The sequence below is a fragment of the Convolutriloba macropyga genome, chromosome 12, assembly GCF_964194025.1.
Source record: "Convolutriloba macropyga chromosome 12, txConMacr16.3, whole genome shotgun sequence".
NCBI classification, from domain to species: Eukaryota; Metazoa; Xenacoelomorpha; order Acoela; family Convolutidae; genus Convolutriloba; species Convolutriloba macropyga.
This window is the reverse complement of record NC_134479.1, coordinates 22,981,508-23,003,262: the sequence shown is the minus strand read 5'-3', so window position 1 is coordinate 23,003,262 and position 21,755 is coordinate 22,981,508.

Sequence of the window (21,755 nt, the reverse complement as noted above, 5' to 3'; positions counted from 1 at the left end):
TATGGGAAATTATTTGCTTGTTAGTCAAGCCTATGTTTTCTAAACAGAACCCGAGCAACAGGGGTTCGGGTTCTAAACAGAAGCCTATGTTTTCTAAACAGAACCCGAGCAACAGAACACAAAATTTCCTGACAAACAAGTTGTTTATGGGAAATTATTTGCTTGTTAGTCAAGCCTATGTTTTCTAAACAGAACCCGAGCAACAGGGGTTCGGGTTCTAAACAGAAGCCTATGTTTTCTAAACAGAACCCGAGCAACAGAACACAAAATTTCCTGACAAACAAGTTGTTTATGGGAAATTATTTGCTTGTTAGTCAAGCCTATGTTTTCTAAAATAATTTAACAAATTTCCTTATTTACAAATATTCAGCGTGTAGGAGCTCATTCCTCAAATAAAGATAAATTTGAAGTCGATTAGCCATATTGCAATCGGAGATATTCTTCTCTGTCATGCTCTCCACACTGTGGTTTCTCAACAAGCGTTTCGATAGTGTGAGAAGTCCATTGTCAGTGCCGGAGAAGTGTCAGTGTGAGAAGTGTCAGTGTCAGTGCCGGAAGTTTTTACCAAGTTGCTACCATCGCTAAGGGACAGCTTGATTCGTAATTACTCCAACAATTCGTGAAATCAACTCCAACGAAAACTTTAGTTTGCTCTGAGAGTGTGATTTGAATTTTGCTGCAAGGATTTCTTTCTTGCCTTCTGGTCTGAATAAGACCAACAATTGATCAAATTATTTATACGCCCAAAACATCGACGTCTGAAGTTCTATCATAATACTATTTGACTTAGTTTTTTGTAGTCTATCAAAATGACCATTTTGTTAGCAGGGGCATGTAAAATGAACGTTTTTCATACCGAATTTCAGCATACAATGAATGTTTTTGTGCTCAGAAGTACCAGAAAAATTAGACCTCCATTAGATCTATTTTGGAGAAATTAACAGTTTCCTTTAATGTTTAAATTTTAGGCAATTTTATCCGTTCAAGTATACATCGTATTCATTGCTTCTACCCAATTTGGCTTAACAAAAATTTCGCGAACATCTCTTAAAATTTTTTTAAAACTTTGCAGCATTTTTATCAAAATATTTGGCAATTGAGTAGGCGACATTGTCTTCAATCACAGATTAATTTTCAACCACCAAAAAGTAAACCATTTAATCAGTCAATTAAACATGTGATATATTTGATCAGGTTATAGTTACAATAATACATGTTGCATTGCATTTATAAATAAAAACAAATTCTCTGGAATGTGATGCATAATTTCCGTGACGAATATACTGGTTGCATGTGTGTTCCCTCCATCTCTGCAATTGAGGAAACTGTAAAAGAAACCAAAAGCGATCATTTGATTGTTCATTTTGTTAAACGTTTTTAAACGTCACCTAATTTTACAAACTATGGATTGTTTTTTAGTGTTCTCTCAAATTTACCATAGTTTTAACTATACCTATATTAAGTTCCATTTCAAGAAGAAGCCACGAATTAATTCTGATTGAATTAGAAATACCAGGCTGTTTACAGTTTTTTCTCATGACATTCATCGAATAACTAACGAAAGACTAAGTAATTGTAACAAGTTGAAAAGAACGCTAAGGCTGACCTGTATTAATAACCAAAAACTGGTCAGCAAGCGTTCTCAATGAGAGCGAATGATAATGGTTTAAAGGCTGCCTCGAACGTTGCAGACCGGCAGTCGATAAAATTGCACAATTCCGAGCACCAGTTGTTCCCCAAGAATTTTGAAATCTTATTTACCACGAGTTATTGTTGAAGCAAAATAGCAGTAGATTAGCTAACACTAGTGTACTTGAGCGCTCCAGTAGGATGAGAGCCAATTCTACGACGCAAAAATAAATTCTGTGGAGCTTATCTACTTTTTAACCAACTATAAATAAGCTAAAAGATCTTTAATTTGCATATTCTTTGTTAGTACAAATATCCAGCATCGAGTATTTTGGATATTTAAAATAACAGAAATTTCCATTTTCAACGTTTTCTTAGTTTATCAAGATATATATGGAATGTCTCACTATTTGTGGTATATATGTTTTGCTATTGAGTCTGTTTGCAGAGTTATCTTTAGTTTTGAGAAGTGTTCGGTAATAGATTTTCGCAAGTGGAATAAATAGCGTTTTTAACTAAGTAGAAGAATTCATTTCTCAAAAATGAGAGAATGGAAAAAATCATATTTTAAAGTAGAATTTAGAGATTTACTGGAGAGATCTGACTAATAGATAAGAGATTATTAGGTATTTTTTGGTGATAAAACTAAGGCTCAAAAATCCCTTGCATATATATATATATATATATATATATATATATATCCTTTATCAATGCCAGAAGGTCGAGATACAAAACTAATCTTAGCACCTTGATTTAAAGTGAGAGTTGCAAGCAATAGGGTTTGCTTCTGCCAATTTCTTGGGAATCAGTCACAAGGATACCATAAATAGTATGCATTGACAATTTTCTAAGAAATCGTTTATATTTCATAATCACTATATATAATAATCATTCAATAGATGCTAGGAAGATTTTGCATCAAATAATCTCACTCTAATAATAGTTATCTAGATTCATCGGCTTGTACAGTACAAAATCTCAATCGTCTATCTAATTCCTATGAAAATAATGGCAGGAATAATGGCTGGATTTTTTTAAAAGTGTGATAAAAATAAAAATGATAATTCATGAAAACCGTTGGTTAAAAATTATGAAGCGTTTTTTTGCAAATATGACCGAATGATTTGGTTTTTTTATATATTTTGTATTTCTTGCACGATAAATAGCAACACTGTTATCTTATTGTATGTCGAATACTGTTGTTTTAGCTGAAATTGGTCAAGCGGACATCGTTTGCCCACCGGGGTACGAAAGTGCAAGACATATTCACATTCTCAAGGAAGCAGGATTTTCCTTAATGCGATGTTTTAAAGCCATAACGATACCATTCGGAAATTTCTACGAGGCACGACAGTATTGCATGGCCTTAATTCCAGACAAGAACAGGTAAGATTTCAGGTTTAAATTCTCAACTGATATGTGACTCCTTTTAAGACGGCACTTTTAGTTCCCAGTTTTGAGTAATTATAGAGCACAATTTTTTTTTTGTTCTTGACTGCTATCAAACCGATATTAGTTTTCTCCGATTAAAAATAAGAGGAGAACAATTTGCAACGAGATGGAAACGGTGGTGGAATAGGTTGAAAGTATACCTTAATTGAGTCGTTGAATGTTGGAAAAAGATATTGAATTTGAGTAATAATCTGCAGAAAAATGCCAAGGTCGAGCAACGTTGGCAACTTCAAGACTGTTCCTAATTTTGTAGTCAGCAAAGATGTTAATTGGACCAAGAAAAGTTCAATCATGCGTTGGTTTATACCAAAAAAGCTGACTCGGCGTTTTATCGACTTTAGTAAAAAAAAAAAGAATGTTCGAACAAAATTACGTTTTAAAAAGCACACTTGCACGAGTATACTAGGCAACTTGCTGTTTTACGCATGTAGTTTACGCTCATGTATTAAGATCAGGAAAATAAGCGAACACGCTCAAATTTTGGTGTTTACGTCGCTAGTTTTCGCATTTTAGTGTGTGCGAATGCTAGCGACAGGTGTAATTGACAAAAATCTTTTGATCAGGGGGTATTCGTCATTTGATCTTTCGGGGTTTATTCACTGACTTTCTCAGTGCTATTTTTGCTACAATTCGCTGCCAGAATTAGCGAAAAAGGAATGGCAATTTGGTTGACAATTTTTGCTTTGCAGCTGATTTTTGGCAAATTTACTAAAATACAAAAAATCAACGAAATGATAAAAATAATCAAATTTCATTAAACTGTTTTCTTTTTCAAGAAGAGTTTTCAAACTCTGTTTATGTTTTTAGTTTTTGTCATTTGGAGAGAATGTGGAATTTTTCTGTTCAGAATATAATCAGTTTTATCTGTTTTAATATGTTGATTTCTTCGGGGAATTGAAATATTTCATAGAGTTTTTGAATGAGTAAAAATTTTCATTTGCTTAGTTTCAGAGCCAATATTTTACAGAAATTTTACTGTTCTTCTTATTATTCGTCATTCTTCTTTATTATTCTTTATTTTTCTATACATTCTTCTTTATTATTCGTCACATTGCTCTCGAATTGTGTCTTCCATACGATTTTTTTGCTCGGTAAGCACAATTGAGGCAACGATTGTTTTTATCACAAAATATTTTAATATTTTTGGATCTATGTTGTACCCCCCCCCCCCATTTTGTGGCCATATATCTTTTACGTGCCCCAGGTGCACGTGCTGGTTTTTACATCGTAATGTTCCTTTTAACAAAAAACGCGGGGCTGAAACAGAATTATATCTTTCATTTCTCGAGAAAACTGAAAATGGTGTTTTAGCGCCGCATGGGCCCTTAGAGTGTTGAATAAGAACTAAAAGATTTAAGAGCTTTCTTTAAAGATGGAACGGAACATAAATGAATATTTGTATGGCAGGTTTTGTCTGCAGAAACAAAAACTCATGCTCTGTAAAGGGGTGTCAAATCAAATCTATTTTTGAGATGTTGAAAAGAAAGTATTGCAGTGAATCATACAAAACTTTGCTTTTCCAAGTGTAGATCTTACATAAGTGTAGATCTTCTTGTTTCTAAGCGTAAATTTGAGAAGAATTTAACGTTGATATTTCATCTTTTGCTTTTCTTAGGGTAGATCTTCCTTAATTTTTCGTTGAATTTAGCTTTGCTATCATATAATCTTTAGTTTATTAGCGCGGATCTTAAATAATTTTGCGTCGAATTCGGTGTTGATCTAACATGACTTTGCTTTTCACAGCGTAGATCTTTCATAGTTTTGTGTTGAGTTCAGCCTCTCTCTTAAGTTTGTGTTTGTAAGCAGTCATCATACATAAGTTTATCGTACCTTTACATAGATCTTACAAAAACTCAACGCTCAAATTAAAACTTTGAGCTCATTAATTTGACCACTTAATTGGAGTTCAGCTGACATAAAAAACAACGACTTTTCCGTTAATCTTTATAATCTGGCCGAACTTCTGGGTTCTACAACGGATTGTTGAACTTCCTCAAATTAAGAACTGAGTTTATCTAGCAGTTTTTGTTGGAATTTCAAGTGTTGAGATTGCTTGCTGAGAACTAAGCAGGTTTTCTTATCTAACTAATCGCTGCTAATTGTCATAAAATTTTTCAATAAATTGATGTTTTGGTTTTTAAAAATTTCGTGAAACGAATTTTTTACCGGTTTCAAAGTCACCAAACTGATTTTAGTCATCAGTTTCGTCTTTGGTGCATTGATCTATATTTTGTAGGGGTAGCAGATATAGGAGCCTTCAAGAGCCTTTCATGGCCGAAAACACATTTTGAATCAGCAAGAACAATTGGTCTAGATTTGTTAATAAGATTAATCTAGTTCATTTTAGTTTCAATCCAATAGTGTTTCCAACCCAATTCGTTTTTTCTAACGTCTCATAGTAAATATTTTTAATTGATTCAGCGGAAAAATGATCTAGTTTCTCTCAAAATTGAGAGTTTCTATTTTTCTCTTTCCTTCTGATAATAACTGTTAATTTTTTTCAAGAAAACGTTCGTTACAAGTGAGTCAAAAATCAGCGCAAATCCTGCAGATTTCGTATTTGTTTTACTCAAATGTCAATAGTTTTTTCTTCAGTCAGATGTTTCGGTTGAGCTTGACTCAAAACGGACTAACCTTGTTCAATATAACTGCTGACTGTTTTTGTGTAATTGAATGGATACCAATTTAGTGTATATAACAGTTTACCGATATAATAATACCCCAATGTATATGTATATTCAACCAGAAAATAATAAGTTCGGTTTATCAAGTTATTAAGCAAGTAATATAAATCAAGTTAGGTTTCTAAACGGAAATATTCAAATTTTGAGGGAAAAAATTGCGAACTGTTACTTTTACCTTTTTCTAGAAATTGGCGTCGTGGAACTACCTTGTGTATAAAGTCTCAGGCATAAAAAAACTTTCATACGTATTCTGGACATCTTGTTGCAGTCATATATTGATTACAGGTATTTTTTATCAGATCAGGAAGTAATTGAAATCTAAAGAACCTTTAAATGAGATAACTGCTGTATATAAAGAGTTTCAATCAAAAGAACAAAAATGTAGCTTGCCAGCTTACCTAGAAAAAAATTTGGATCTTAATACGTAATTTTTGATTTTTGGTAAAAATCAATTTTTTTGGGCAAGGAGTTCTTCAAATCTAAGGAAATCTGAAGTGAGAGATCTCCAGTGCATATAGAGCGTTAATCCGTTTTAACTTTTGTCGTAGCTTTCAATATTTGCAAAGTTAGATTCCGATTTTTGAAGAACACTGTATTTTGGAAAAAAATAAGGTAGTCCACAACGTTAGAAGAGCAGACAAGCTTTCAGGAGGTCAGATATTCAACTCTCACAGACAATTGTGTAAGTGTTGTAACGAAGCGAGAGCAACCCCAAGAAAACTTAATTTGATGTGATATCAGCGCACGGAAACGCAGAATTAGTAATGAGCTAAGCTTGGAAATGCAAAATCTTGTAGGGTTTACGCTTAGAAACGTAAATTTATGTAATATCCACGCCTAGAAAGACGAACTATTGTGAGATATGTAGTAACTAACGTTAACAAGTTGGAAATAAGTCAGCAGTTTTCTCAAGAAATTTGGAATTAAAACTCGGAAATTTTCCCCTAAATTCAACGCTTTCACCGCAGACTTATGAAAAAAAATGTGCTAACCGCTGAAAATTATGTATATAAGTATATAGCAGATATTCCCAGCATCAAAGCACACTAAAGAATTAAAGTAATTCTCCCAATATGATATAAATAATTTATTCAAGTCACACAAAAATCACAAGCATTCTACAAGAACCGAAATCTTATGAAGCTGTTGAATATTCGAAAAAATTTTTTTACTTATACATACTAGTGCTGTAGTTTTTGAACTTATATTATCCCGTAGTAGAGCTCAGTTCAGCTGCAAATTTTCAATACATCACTTTATTGCAGAAAAATTGGTATAAAATGTGCAGAAAAAATTGCATAAAGCTACAGTTTTCTTACAAAAAAACTGACCTGATTCACAACCGCGAGCTGGAAATATTTCCGTTTAGCAGCAATATCTGTTCCGAACCCAAAAAAGCACTGATTGAGCTAAGTCTTGATTTGATCCAAGTGCTCTAGCCTAATTCAATCTGAGAAACATTTCTCGTGATCTTGCTGGGATATTGATAAATTCAAAAAATTTGATCCTAGAATGGTCACTCACCTCACTCTCATAAATTTGAATTAAGCAGAGCACGTTTTAACTTTTCAAAAACATCTGTTCTAGATACAGATTGAAAAAAGCTACGACGATTGCAATATCCTACTAAAACATTAACTGGTAGTCCTATGGGTATACTCAAAATACAAGGTTTTAAGCAATTACTGTTTAGTTGCTTTGTTCGTACTTAGAATCACTTAAGAACACCGGTTTGGTTCGTTATTTCAGCAAACTGGTTCAGAAAAAATTTTTTATCAAAATGCTGCTGTTTTCAAACAAAACGACTGAAATGTTACATTAATATAAGCTTGAAAAAACTGTATTGACAGCAATATATGTACCAAACCCCAGAACACTGATTCTGCTATGTTTTGATGTGATACAAAATCTTCCTAATAATTCAAATAAAAAAGACAGTTCACATGACATTGCCTTTCAGTATTTTTGCTAAGCATCCCAAAAATTGGCTGAACAAAGTTTTTGATCCATGAAATGCCAATCAGCTGAATATCATAGCGCAAATTGATCTACAACAATCTTTTTACCTATTAAAAAACTTCTGCTCTCGATACAAATGAAAAAGATTTGAATGTTTTTGCTTGAGAAACTTTTTGTATGAAGTGGCTCAACCACCAAATATGATACAAAACAAATTTTTTTACCTAAACCATTAAATATTTGCTCAAACAAAATTTGAAAGCATAGTTAGATCAAAAGCAGCATCCAACCGCTAAAAACTGGTTCATCTAATTTTTAAACACGCACCAAGATCTTTCTGAAAGTTGGAAAGTTGGTTCCATAAACCCTGTTGCACAAAATCATTGCAAAATATAGGTTTTTTTAGGTGAAGCAAATGACTTGACCTATCAAATTGTTTCTAATTCCTTTTCAAATGAAGAATATCAATTTAGCAAAAACTACTTTTGATAATGTGATAACAATATTTTGGCTCCTAACAGAATCAATTTTAGGAACATTTTGCAAGAATGACAAAAAATTCAGCAAATATTGCAAATTTTGATTGTTAAATTAGATTTTTAGTTAATACTTTTTGGTCCCATAGTATCCTGTAGTAGGACTCAATTCAGAGGGAAATCTAGTTTACAACTCGTCACTCCGGAAAACTGGTTTAAAGATTAACAAAGAAATAATTCTGCAGTTTTCCGACAAAACGATTGACTTGATTTTCGAATATGAGCTTGGAAAATATCAGCTTATCAGCAACTTTCTTTAAACCCTCAATTAATGATTCAATTAAATATAGTTTGATTCATTGTCTTCATCTAAAGTAAAACTGAAAAAAATTCTCATGACACTGCATTAATGTTTTAAATAGTACCAAAAATGTTGGAAGCAAATCCTTCGATAAAGAGATGCCAGTCCGCTTACTCGCGTAAAAACAGTTTTTCTACTTCATGTTCTTTACTTTGAGAATCAGCTGTTCTAGCTCGAAAGAAAAAGAGTCAATAACATTGCAAAATCTTTCGAAAATATTGCTAGTCGTACTGATGTACGCATTTGTTTATTGAAAATAGAAAATTTAAAATGATAACTGTTTAGTTTCGTTGTTCATGCAAAAAAACTAATTTGGTGAAATATTGTTTGCTCCTCATTGTTTCAGAAATTTAGTACAAGTGATTCAACCACAAAATACGATGCAAAATCATTTTCTTCTGCCTAAGCTCTCATATCGTTGCACACAAAATTAGTTGGAAAACGCAATTAGACGATAAAAAATCTTCTATCGAAACAATTAAATCTGGGCTCAAAGGCAAATGTTTGAAAATATCATTAGTCCGAAAAAAACATTCAATCACTAAAAGCTGGTTCACCTAATTCTTAAACAGTTAACAAAATCAATCAAAAATTTACCAAACCAGTGCTTCAAGTGATATAATATAACTGAGATGGCTCCTAATTATAAAATATTCTCAAGCGAAAAGTTTTTAGCAACAATTGACAATTTTGAGCGTATGTTATATCTTTGAATAGCCTTATTGCCCATTGAATCACTTTTTGATCACTTAGTATCCCGTAGTGGAGCTAAATTAAGAGGAAAAATTTGTTGCAGCTCGTCATTCTAGAAAACCAGTATAAAGGGGCACGGAAAAAAAATTAAGCATTATGCTGCAGCTTTTCAACAAAACGACTGATAAGAGATTCTACTATTAGATTCAAACAAAATCAATTTAGATACATCCTTTTAAACTTCAGTTATTGATTCCTGTAATTTTAACTCGATCCAATATATTGCTCGAAAATAAAACTGAAAAGAAACTGACGAGATTGCTCTGAAGTAATGCTGCAATTACTAAATTTGAGGCAAAACCTTCGATCGTCAGATGCCAGTCCAATAACTCCCGTAAAACTATTATTTCCACGCCATGCTTTTAGCTTTGAGAATTAGCTGTTCTAGCTCCCAATGAAGTATAATCAGAATGGCAAAATCTTTTGAAAAATTTTGCTCGTTGTACAGGTGCTAATGTTCGTATAATAATAAAAAACACATAGTTTTAAACAATAGCCGTTGAATTGTTTTGTTCAACCAAAAACTTCAGGCAAAACAGTTATAGAACTAAATTTGTCAAAAACTTATTTCAACGTCGTTGTTGAAGAATTTTTGTTAAAAGGTGATCAACCACAAAACAGGATAAAAAAACATTTTCTTCCACCTAAGCCCTGCTGACAGAAAGCACAGCTAGACAAAAGCAGGATTCAATCAACTGGTGCATCTAATTCTTAAAACGTTAACAATGTTAATCTGATTGTTGGTCCCAAAAAATGTTTTCAAAGCACTATCGTTCACAAAAAAATGCAAATATTAGGTACTTTTTAGGTGAGACAAATACTTTGATCTATCGGGTTGATTTTCATTTCTTTTATGTTTGAGGATAAAAATTTGTCAAAACAGTACTTCTTTTAATTTAATATAACTAAATTGGCTCTGAACAGAATATAAATTGAAAAGGTTTTACAAAAAATATTTAAAAAATTAAAAAAACTATTGCTAATTTGAATGTTAGTTTATATATTTCTATAGCCTTATTCCTCATTGAGGCGGTCTTTGATCACATAGTATCCCGTAACTGAGCTCAATTGAGAGGAAGAATTTGGTTTCAGCACTTTAATTGAGAAAACTAGTAAAAAGAAGATCTGAAAAATTTTTATCATTATGCAGCAGCTTTCCAATTCCCATAAAAAAAAGATTTGAAGCTCCGCCTTGAGCTTGAAAAAACTCAGCTTAGCAACAACATCACTTCAAACCCACGATTACAGATTCAGCTAAAAATTAGTTTGATCCAATATCTTCCTCTAAAATCAAGCTTAAAAACAATTTTCACGAAAGTGCTATGAAGCAACGTCAAAATGTGTCAACATTTTTGCCATAAATTATCTATTCGCATTCATCAGTCTCGTTTGCTTTTACTGTTCAAATGTCATTTTTGAGGGGATTCTTTATGTACAAAGCTCGTTGGCTTGTTAGAATTTTTTTTCACAAATACTTCTTAAGTTTTCTTTCGATCTTGCTCATTCGCGGAAATCCCTGCATTCAACGTAGTGTTTTAGCAAACGAAAATGAAGACATAGCATTGATGAAAAATCTATCTGTCCACAAGGTCAACACGTTTTCGATCAAATTGTCTAATCCAATAAATTTTCAGATCTTTTAATAATACATGAAGACAATTGGAAACAAAGATGATTGGCGCTTGCGTTTTTTTGTATTTTTTCTTAATATGTTCCAAGCCAAAAGCCGTTATAATGATGCTTTCTTGCATGCTATGTTTGTTCTGTTGATATCAGAAAGTTAAAATTTTTAGCCATCATATTATCTTAAATTTAAAGTTATCATTTTAAATAAAAGCTTGTTTATAAAATGTTTTTGCTTCTATTAGATTTTCCTTGGCGGAAAACTCAATTCCGTGCTTGAGCTTCCTGTTTTTGCAAATTTGGTAGTCCTGATTTGAGATCGTATCACAAATATAAGTCCTGGTAAGCTTTTAAAAGGAAATTCGGTTTGTTGACGTGATTTTTATTTTTTAGTACGTAAGGCAAATAATTAATAGTACATTTATTTTATATCTATCCAAAACAATCAAAGAATTGTCGTTTCGGGGTCAAAAATGAACAATTTCGTTAAATTTTGACTCAATTATCCCACTTACAAGCTCAAAACATGATACGCAGTTCATGGTACAATATCAAACTAATAAACAAGAATTGTCTTGCGCAGCGGCCCAATGTACATTTTCGGCCCAATGTATTTCCTATCAAGACAGAACAAAAACAGTTTCCAGACGGCAGTTGGGATCGTTTTCTGTAAAACTCGGTTTTTCAAAGCTTAAACGTTTTTGAAAAATTTTAATTCTGCCTGCTTTTCAGAGCCACAATTTTTCATTTTGTTGGTCAGTTAAGGCATTTTTGAGATAGGTAAAGGTTCAAAATTTCTATTCATTTTTGCTGGTCAAATTTGGAATATGCCAACAAATTGCTTAAGATTAGCCAACATCGGTGAATCTGCCATAAATTGAATTTTGATTTCTAGATTTTTCAACTTTTTGTCCTGAGTTAAACTCCATAGTGTTTTTTGAAAACTTAATAAATGTTTTTTATCAATTTCACTCGGTACTTTTTTGAGATTGTATTCCTTTGAACGCCAATCGGCTCCGATACTCACAGCCGCCACCCCTCCCCACTACACACTACATCACGAAGCCTTTTTCATACGGTTTTCTTTTATTTCATAAAAAAACCGTATAAAAAACAACCGAGAGAAGTTGTCTCTGCCAAGAGTCAACAAAAAAGCATTCTGATCACAGACACATCTAGAGTCTGATGGTTTTGACCAGAACCAAAGAGGTCCAGCTCATAGAAAATGCCAGTCCCCTTAAAAGGAAATTTTGAGTAACTGTAGAACACAACCTTTTTGTGGAAAGATGTCTAAATTCATCCCTTGAGTTCAAAACATGCACTAAATGTAAACTAAAAAAATTTTTTCTCAGCGAAGAGGTTTTTTTCTTTAGCAATATTACTTTTAGAATGGTCCCTTCTTTTGATGAATTTAATAATAAACATCATATTTTTTGAAATAAATATATTATAACAAAACTCGTTCCTTGTGAAAACCATCCACTGATCGGACTATTTTGTGCGCAATTGAGTCTGATCAGAGTTGAATTCGAGCTCACAATAGCCTGATCAGAACTAACTTTAAGCGCACAATAGTCTAAGAAGAAGTGATTTTGAGCGCACAATCGTCTGGACGATGGTCTGGGTTTGATCTGGGCCATGGCCGCACAATCATCTAGACAATGGTCTTTTTCCCTCTGAAAAGTCTGCTGAGAGACAGTTTCGAGTGCACTTTGAGCGCACACGGTGTTTCGAGCGTACTTTATTCTGATCAGAGGATACTTTGGTCTGGGATATCTGATCAGATGTTACTTTCGTCTGGCACGGTCTGATCAGAGGTCACTTCCGGATGGCACCTCTACTTGGAAAAGCAATTTTCAGGCCTGTTTGAGGGCATTTCAGATAGAAGACATGTTCTCAAAGAAGTCCTGGGCTGATGTAAGGAATTGTGATTAATTTGCTGAAAAAGGATTCAAATTATTCTATTTGACCAATTTTTTCGTAAATAATGAACTATTTTGCTGCAAGTTATCTAGTCGCATTCATAAGTCTCTCCTGCTTTTTACTATTCGAAAGTCACTATTGAAGAGATTCTTTATGTATAAAGATGGTTGGTTCGTTAGATTTGTTTCTATCAAGTTTTATAAAAAAAATGTTTCAAGAACATAAACAATGTACTTGCAAGGACATCAAAGGCTTGGGGGGCTCATATAAGGACGCCTCAAATGAGCCCATTTGAAATGTAGAATCGTATTTTGAATCTTTTGTCAAAAAAACAAATAAACAATTTGAATACCGCATATGTAATTGCGTCGAAATTTAGGAAAGAACGATTTAGCGGTATCAAAATTTGGTCGATTTAGCGGAATATTTTTTATGCCACTATCTACATTAACGACCTTATTAGTAAGTCGCCTCACCCGGTCCCTATCATATTTTTTGTGGTTGTTTTGCTTCATTTTGGCTGGATTCCTTTTTTATCTGATTGTAAAAATGTTGCCTCTTCTTCATCAAAAAAATTTCCTATATAATTGTTTTGTTCCGTCTAGTTCTCTGTTCAATGTTTTTATAAGAACTTCACAAAGTTTTTATATGTGTAGTTCCCCACAGTGCGTAGTTTATGTTTCACTGTTAAAATTTCGACTAAAGCATTCCTCTTCAAATTAAAAGAAGTTTTCCAAATGAATGTTTGGTATTTTCAATTTTTATTATCTTTGTTTTACTTGTTGTTCCTTAGTTCAACACGACTTCTGGATAACTTGTTGAATTCAAGTAATGTAGATTCTAATCAACCAATTACGGTCAAAGATTTTAGAAAAACAACTTTTTCTACTCACATTTGGTTTTATAGCTTTAGTAAATCCTTTTAAGTTCGCTTCATATTCTAGCTTCTGGTCAATTATCAAACCTAGGCACATCGAACTGCGACTAGTTTTTATGTCCATTAAACAAAAAAAATTTTCAGAATGTCACAGAATTTCGTCTATGTGTGTTGGTCGTAATTTTATGTTCTTCAAACCAGTTGTTATTTTTTTAAAAATTTTATCTGCAATTAAACTTTCCCGTATCAGGTTTGTATTTCTAAAGTACTGATTTGTCGTCTGCAAATTATTTCATTTGGATTGCTGAAAATTGTTCTGGAAAGCCATTTATAATATCCGGAATAGAACAAGACTGAACACAGAACCTTGGTGAACAGGCTTTTCTATTTTTTCTAAGTTTAATTTTTTAGCTTTGGCGAAGACAAACTGTGTTCTGTTGGGAAAATAGTGTTGTCAATTTCCTAACACTGTTCCCCTTACACCCGTATCTGCACACTCTTGTAGAAGCAATTTTTGATCAACATTGTCGAATGTTTACTTCAATCATGAAACGTGCCAATACTTTATATTTCATTGCTACTATTAGTTCTGACTGTTTCAATATTATCTATAATTGCTTCCACAGTGCTTCGTTTTTCTTGGAAAGCAAATTGATTGGAGTCCAAAAGATTGAATTTTTCTAGAAAGCAAAATTTTCTTGTTTTCAAATATTGTTCAAAAATTTGGCTGGTTTCATGTAGCAAAGATATAAGCCGATTTAGCTGCAATCTAATTTGATTCCTGATTTATTATATGAAAAAATTTTAGTTTTCTTAAAAATATTTAGGATAATTAGTTTTCAGATGGTCTTATTTTTCAGAAAAGACAAAAAACCAGTGATTTTGGAATTGACCAAATTTAAAAACGTATCTTTTCCCATAAAGTCCTCAGACCCATTATTTTAAGGCTACTCAGACATCTAGCAATTTCAAGAGGCCTTGTTTGCCTAAGCAAAAGGGATGAGCTACACTTATCATTACTTTTTGACTTCACATGGGTCGGGAGAACTGATGAAAGACTCTTACCAACATTAACAATATATGTGTGCAGGCTATTGGCGTTTAGGTTTTTTACTCAGAACTGGTTGTTTTCTGTTAACCTGGAACTTTTTTCCTAAATTTAAAAGTAAACTTGGTTTTGTCCCAGGGTATCATTAAAAAACTTCTGATGAAAATTTTTCTTCGATTCTTTAACTACTTATTAAACTTTGATGTTTTGTTTCTGTTGCTTTGCGAGAAAATTTTGGGTTCTTCGAAAAAGCAAATCTTTGTAAAACCTCATTTTTTTCTCGACGCAATTTTGGATGTTAATTGTAACCTAACCCTTGTTTCTGTTCTTACTTGGATTCAAATTTTTTTCTTTTTGGATAAAACCTTACAATGCTTTACTTAAAAAAGTGTTGGTAAATGCAAAAACGTCGCTGATATCCCCATTTTTTGAGTTCTTCTGCACAGTCTAGAAAAGCAAAAGACATCCAGTTTTTATGCTGATGAAAGTGAATTTTGTTTTCAGATTTTTTTCATTCACTCATTAAACGTTTTTCAACTGGTATTTTTTAAATTCAAATATGTCTCTTTTGACTAGAAGGCTAAAATGGTCGGTTATATCGGTTTGGTCAACGTTACAGTAAAGTGTAAAAATGGTGAAAAACAAATTTGTTTTAGTAGTAGCAATTCATTTTTCTCTTGTGGGTTCATGATTTTTAGCGAAAAATCATAATTCTCCATAACTTCTACTAACCATGATGCCGTAAGCGAAGTGTTTAACAGATTAATATAGAGGTCCCCGCAAACTTGAGTTACAGTTTTAGTCCTCGAAAAATTTTGTAGATGTAAATTTGTTGTTTTTATGAAGATATCTCTGTATGTTTTATCTGGTTTATACACATTTGTGAATGCAACTCGAGATGTTGTGTTAACTACAATTATGGTAAATTATTTTCTAGCATTGCTGATTTCACAATGTATTACTTCAAACTCAAAATTATTTATCGGGTAGATTCCAATACCACCTCGTGTTTTGTGATTAGATACAAAAACTTCCTGGTTGTTATTCTTGGAACAATTTTACATTGGTAAATTCGGTGGTCCATCTTTCAATTAGAGCTACAACCAAAGGGTCTTTTTGCGGACCAATGGAGTTAGTTCTTCGAAACTTTCGCTCGGTGATCTTATATTGTGCAGTAGAAAGAATGTAAACATTTCTACATCTTTATCAACTCATGGCTAAACCATTGCTAAACCCTTGCAATAGGGATGCCGATCTTATTCTTGAAGTCATTTAAAAAGTCTAAAAGAGCTCGCGGAATTCGCATTGTTTTGACTAATCTGTAGAATAAAATTTATCGGAGTTTGTTTTTTCATGGAAGTTGCAGAAAAATCCTGTTTCTTTAGGTCCCAATGTATCAACGCAGAAGTTGCAGAAACACATTTTTTGTTCTTTTTGATTTTGCTCGTTTGCGTAAATACCTGCATTCAACGTAGTTGTTTGTTTTTGCGACAAAGAGAACATAGTATGGATGAAAAATCTATCTGTCCACAGTGTGGACATGGTTTCAATCAATTTGTCTAATCCGATGAATTTTCAGATCTTTCAATAACACATGAAGACAAATAGAAACAAAACTTGGCGCTGGCGTTTTTTTGTTTTTTCTTAATACGTTTTGAGTTAAAAGCCGTTATAATGAATCTTTCTTGCGTGCTATTTATATTCTGTTGGTACGATAAAATAATAATTTAAAGCCACAATTTAAAGTTATCATCTTAGATAAAAACTTGTTGATAAACATTTTGGCTTCCATTAGGTTTTCCTTGGCCGAAGACTCATTTCCGCGCCTAGAAAGTCCTGTCTTTGCAAATTTGTAAACACTGATTTGAGATCTTATCACAACTATAAGTCCTTTTAAAAGGAAACTCGGTTTTCGGGCAAACGAAACATGTTATCGTTCGAAAATCTATGTTTTTCTCTGACAATATAAAACTATATGCTCAAATACTACTGTCTGTTCACAAATCAGCTCTTCCTGGGGATGTTTGGAGTCAGCTGTTGAGTACAAAATAAAGATGATTACGCAGCAGGCTTTTAACACACGGGGCTCTAACGGGGCTTTAGTACTCTCGTTTGTCTATATTCTTTACGTCGTCGATCTGAGTTGCATTGAATTTTATAAACTGGCAAAGTTTCTTTTTGCAGATGAAAAGCTCTTCTGCGGGCAGTTCTGCGACTAAATGTGCCTGCAATATCGCGTGAAAAATTTTTTCAGGGGAGGAACTTATAAATTGGATAATAGAAGCCAAATGTGATTAAATTCGAGTGTTAAAAGTTGATCGTTGATCTAATCAACGCTTGCGAGCTTCGGGCTTTTAATCGTGAATCGGTTGCTCAACTTGACCTAGCCATCAAAAAGAAACGGACGATTAGTTGCCACTCCCTCTTCATTTACCAAGCAGGATTCAATGCCTATTTTTTCTATCTAGACATCCAGACGACGATTAAAATTAGAACTTTCAAGTTCGAGCTCTCACTTTTTTAAGGGAACCAATGTGTTTTTCCGTCATTTTATCATGAGCTCATGTTTTCAAAAAGTTTTTCGTAAAATTTTTGAAGTGAACGCAATAATCAACTTGCAATTACATGCCGTTTCCTACTTTATACATAATGCTTGTGCTGAAATAGACCCAGTTTTGAGCCTGTCTGATTCTATGTTTTTGTTTTTTGTTCCGACCCTCTTGAGGGGGGAGGAACTATATACTCAAATGGGTTTTTTTTTGTTCAGTCAATTTTGGCCGATTGATATATTCACCGTAGAGAGTTGAGACTGGTATTACTAGAAAGCTTGTCCAGTGTAGAATACGGAAATAAAAAGATTTTTTGATTTTCGTTTTTTACAGGTAGTTATCGAGGTTTAAACTTTTCAGAAAAACAGAGTGAATTCCGGTGATTTTATTCACATTTTCCGGAATTTTCGCCAATTTTCGACTAAAAGTTCGCCAATTTTGCTAAATTTTGTTAAAATTTTCATAGAAAAAGATTATTGATTTTATGGTTAAAGACGAAAAAATATTCTCGGCTATTTTTATTTAGTTTTTTGTCAAAAAATGTGGCTAAATATTTCAAAATTCAGAGTTATTCGTCAAAAAACATCACGAAATAAGTTTCTTTAGTCCACTTTGATAAAATTTGCAGGAAGTACACACCCAAACACGTTCTATGTAGACTCAAAAGGGGGTTATTTCTTTCTACTTCGGCTTCCGATGCTGCTAGTGCTCCATAATTAAAGCTTTGGCGTTTTTTGCTAACTTTACCCGTTGACTATCAAAAACGGGGCATTTATTTCTGATTTTTTGACTAACAATATATATATATATATATATATATATATATATATATATATATAACACTCGAAAAACAAATTGTTCTTAATGGACGAACACCATCAGCAGAGCTAGCTTTGGACCAATCTTGGACTGTTACAATCCAAAAATAATTCGGATTGTAATCAGTCGGTCTTTTTACAAAAAAAAATTCTGTCTTTTTTATATTGAATAAATAAAAGAAATTTTCAATTCAAAGCTCACTATTGACCGGTCCAATTAACTTCCTGATTGGATTCAAATTTGTTTGTCTAGTTTACAACTTGAAAGATTGTTGTCGTTTGACTTTTAAAATTATTTGGTTTTTAAATAAATAATGGCTTATTAAACTTTGCCTCCATTTTCCTCTTAATTTCGTCAGCTTGTAGATTAGTGTCAGCTAATTCTTCTTCTTTCTACTGAATTGAAATCTAATCCGTATGACAATTTTACGCCTTAAGTTATGGTTTTCTTGCTTTGATATTACTATATATAAAAATTTCTTTTACTTTTAAGGTATTTGCCCATTTTTCCCAATTTCTAAAATTGTCACATTGTCACGCTATTGACAGTTCATATATCACATTATTGGCAGTCAGAATATAACGCAATTGATAAAATTTTAATTCTTCAAGATATAAATTATGGTTTTAACGGCTTCGACAATACCTCCTCGAAGAATTTAATTGAATTTTTTAACTTTTTACTTTGTCTTTTGAGTCGTACGAAATTTTCTGTACAGTGACAATGTTTCGTTGGTCTTTCATCGAAAAACAGATGAGCCGATATTCCGATTTTAATAGATAGCTGATGTCTTTCATCACTTTGAAAGCAATTGTTTTCCAAAATTAAAAGAACACTTAACTACACATTTTTGTTCCTTTTATTTTCTGTTTGCTAACTAGTCATATTAATTGCCGGTGAATTATTACATTATTGTTGTCCAGGAAAGCTGTCAAAAAATTTGTTGTCACAATATCTAATGTTTTTAACGAAATCTTTAGGACTTTATTGACTTGGACACGGTTTTCTACAAAAAAATGAAAATTGATTTTTGATTTTAGTCGTTTTTGACGTGCTTTTGTAGACGCAAGACATCTTCTGTATAATTGCAGGTCTTAAGGGCCCCTTATGGAAGAAAAAACGAACCTATTAAACCTTTTCATTTTGTGATTAATGGCTTTTATCTCTTTGGAATTTTTTTTTCGAAAAAACAAGTATTACATAATTTCGGCTTTTTTCTTTTGTCTACATGTTACCTAGTATCAATAATGAGAGGTCACATATTACCTTATCGGTGTTCGCCAAGACTGATAGCAAACATATTTTGAGGGGAAGGTATGGCTTTACGGCTTAGAAGGCGTTTTTGACAGGTTATAATTGAATAAATGATTTTTTGTTTGTTGTCTATTTGCTGTTCTTTTTGTAACCGCATAAAAAATTGAATACCGACAGTAGTTCTTAATCCCTTATTTAGAATCATTGGAATTTTTAAACTTGTGAGACTTTTTATTTGATTTCCTATGTCTTTCATTAGTTTGAAACTAATTGTTTTTTTTTAAATAATAAAGCGAATTTTTCAACTTGTTTTCAACTTTTTTTAACTGTTTTTGTTCTTTTTTGTCCAATTGTTACTAAGCCTTATTATTGGCTTGTCCCATAAATTTTACAGGTTATTTTATTTAGCTTCAGTTTTATCTGACACTATTTTGACTTTGTTATTAGGTTTTGTTTTTATAACGCACATAAATTTTTTGATGTAATTAAAGTTTGTTGCTGTTTTTGTTGTTGTTGTTTGATTTTGCTGTTCGTCATAACCCGCGTTCCTATTTTTTGAAAATATTATCAATCTAATGAGTCTTTTTTCTACACTGAGTTATTTGCTTTGGAGGCTATCTTTTCATTCATACACCAACCTTTTTTATAGCTGCGAAGCTGTAAGCTGAGCGGAGCTGTATTGCGGTGCTCTTGGTTTTTTTGTTTCGTCGTCTGACGCTCTTTTTCTTTTTACATTTGTTCACACATCAAAGCTGAAAAGAATGATTTCTTCCTCTCACTAACACTGTTTGCGCGCGTGACGGCATTTCTCAATCTCTCTAGAAAAACGTGACTTACCTGACTCAATAAAATGACTTTTGCACTTCAAAACTTAAGTTTAATTTCAATTAGTTTAAGGTCAAAGGATCTCATATGTGCAGTAAAGCTCCCTAATAAAAGGATTCTGTGGAATCAATTTCAACGAGCTTTATCAATTTATCGCTGAAGGTTTTTTCACATAGCTTTTTGAGCGGCGTCGATTTTTTTTCAATTTAGCTCTGTATCGATTTCATCTGTTTTATGCGGCACGCAAGTCTATTCTCTCGCAACTATTCTGGTAATCTGCCGGCTATGTTTGAAAATTAATTGAATTTTCGCGTTTTTCTATCTGTTCATTTGGTAGACAATTATGCCAAAATTGTGGATGAGCGGGGTCGGAACCTTATGTGCGATCGCACATTACCGAGCCTCCTTGTCACTTTCTATTATTGTTTGGATTTATAAGATTAAAACTATCGCTTTTGAAAAAGAAATCTTTTGTTTTTCTTCTGTTTTTTTATGTTGTCTTTATTGTTCTGTTTATGAGTTTTCACGAGTGCTTCCATCTGTTTAACTGTTATGTTGTCCTTAAAATTAAAGCCTGCCCAGGTTTTGGTTCAGACCCAAATTGAGCTATGATCAGACTATCCAGACTGAAATGACCTCTGATCAGACTTTCCAGACCGAAGTTACCCCTGATCAGACTTTCCAGACCAAAATGATCTCTGATCAGACTTTCCAGACCAAAATGTCCTCTGATCAGACCGAAACCAGACCTTTGTCCAGACTATAGTGCGCTTATGATCAGACCCAAATTCAGACCATTGTCCAGACTATAAACAGACTATGATCATGGGTTTCCGAATCAAGAAGCTAAATCCAGATTGTTCTACGTTTTTTGTCTAGTTTTTTCTCCGTTGCGTATTTGGTAACTGCTGTAATCCGTTTCTTGAATCTGCGGAACATTTCATCATTTTTTTGTTACATTGCCTATTTGAAGCTGTTTGATAATATTTGATCAAATATGATTGAACTCATTTTTCCATCACTAAACCAGCCGTTGCTTCGTGAAGCAATTTTTGCTTGCGCAAACACTTTCCTTCACAGTCTATATATTTGGGATATAAGAAACAGTTGATTGATCATTCTCTTCAAAAATATACAACATTTTTTGTTTAAGGTACGAAAATATTTTAGCGAAAAACTTTTGATAAGTCAAAATGTGAGATCCGATTGCGAAACGGCCTTCAACATCACTGTTCACTAAGGCAAAAACAAAAGCAGATTTTCGTTTTCATAAGTAATTGGGAAATTTCATTAAAAAATCTAAGCGAAGCCTGAAATTTAGAATAGCTGGAAACTATCTGATAATTGAATTTGACTTAACAGGTTCTCTTCTTTGGAAAAATAGAAGAATGCATTTGTATTCATAAACAAACTTATTGCGAAGGGTTCTTATTTCACAAGACTCAATATTTGAGATCCAACTTAGAATGTTTCAAGAGTTGTTTCCTAGTACATTGTTTTTGTTTTTAGTGGTTTACAACTGA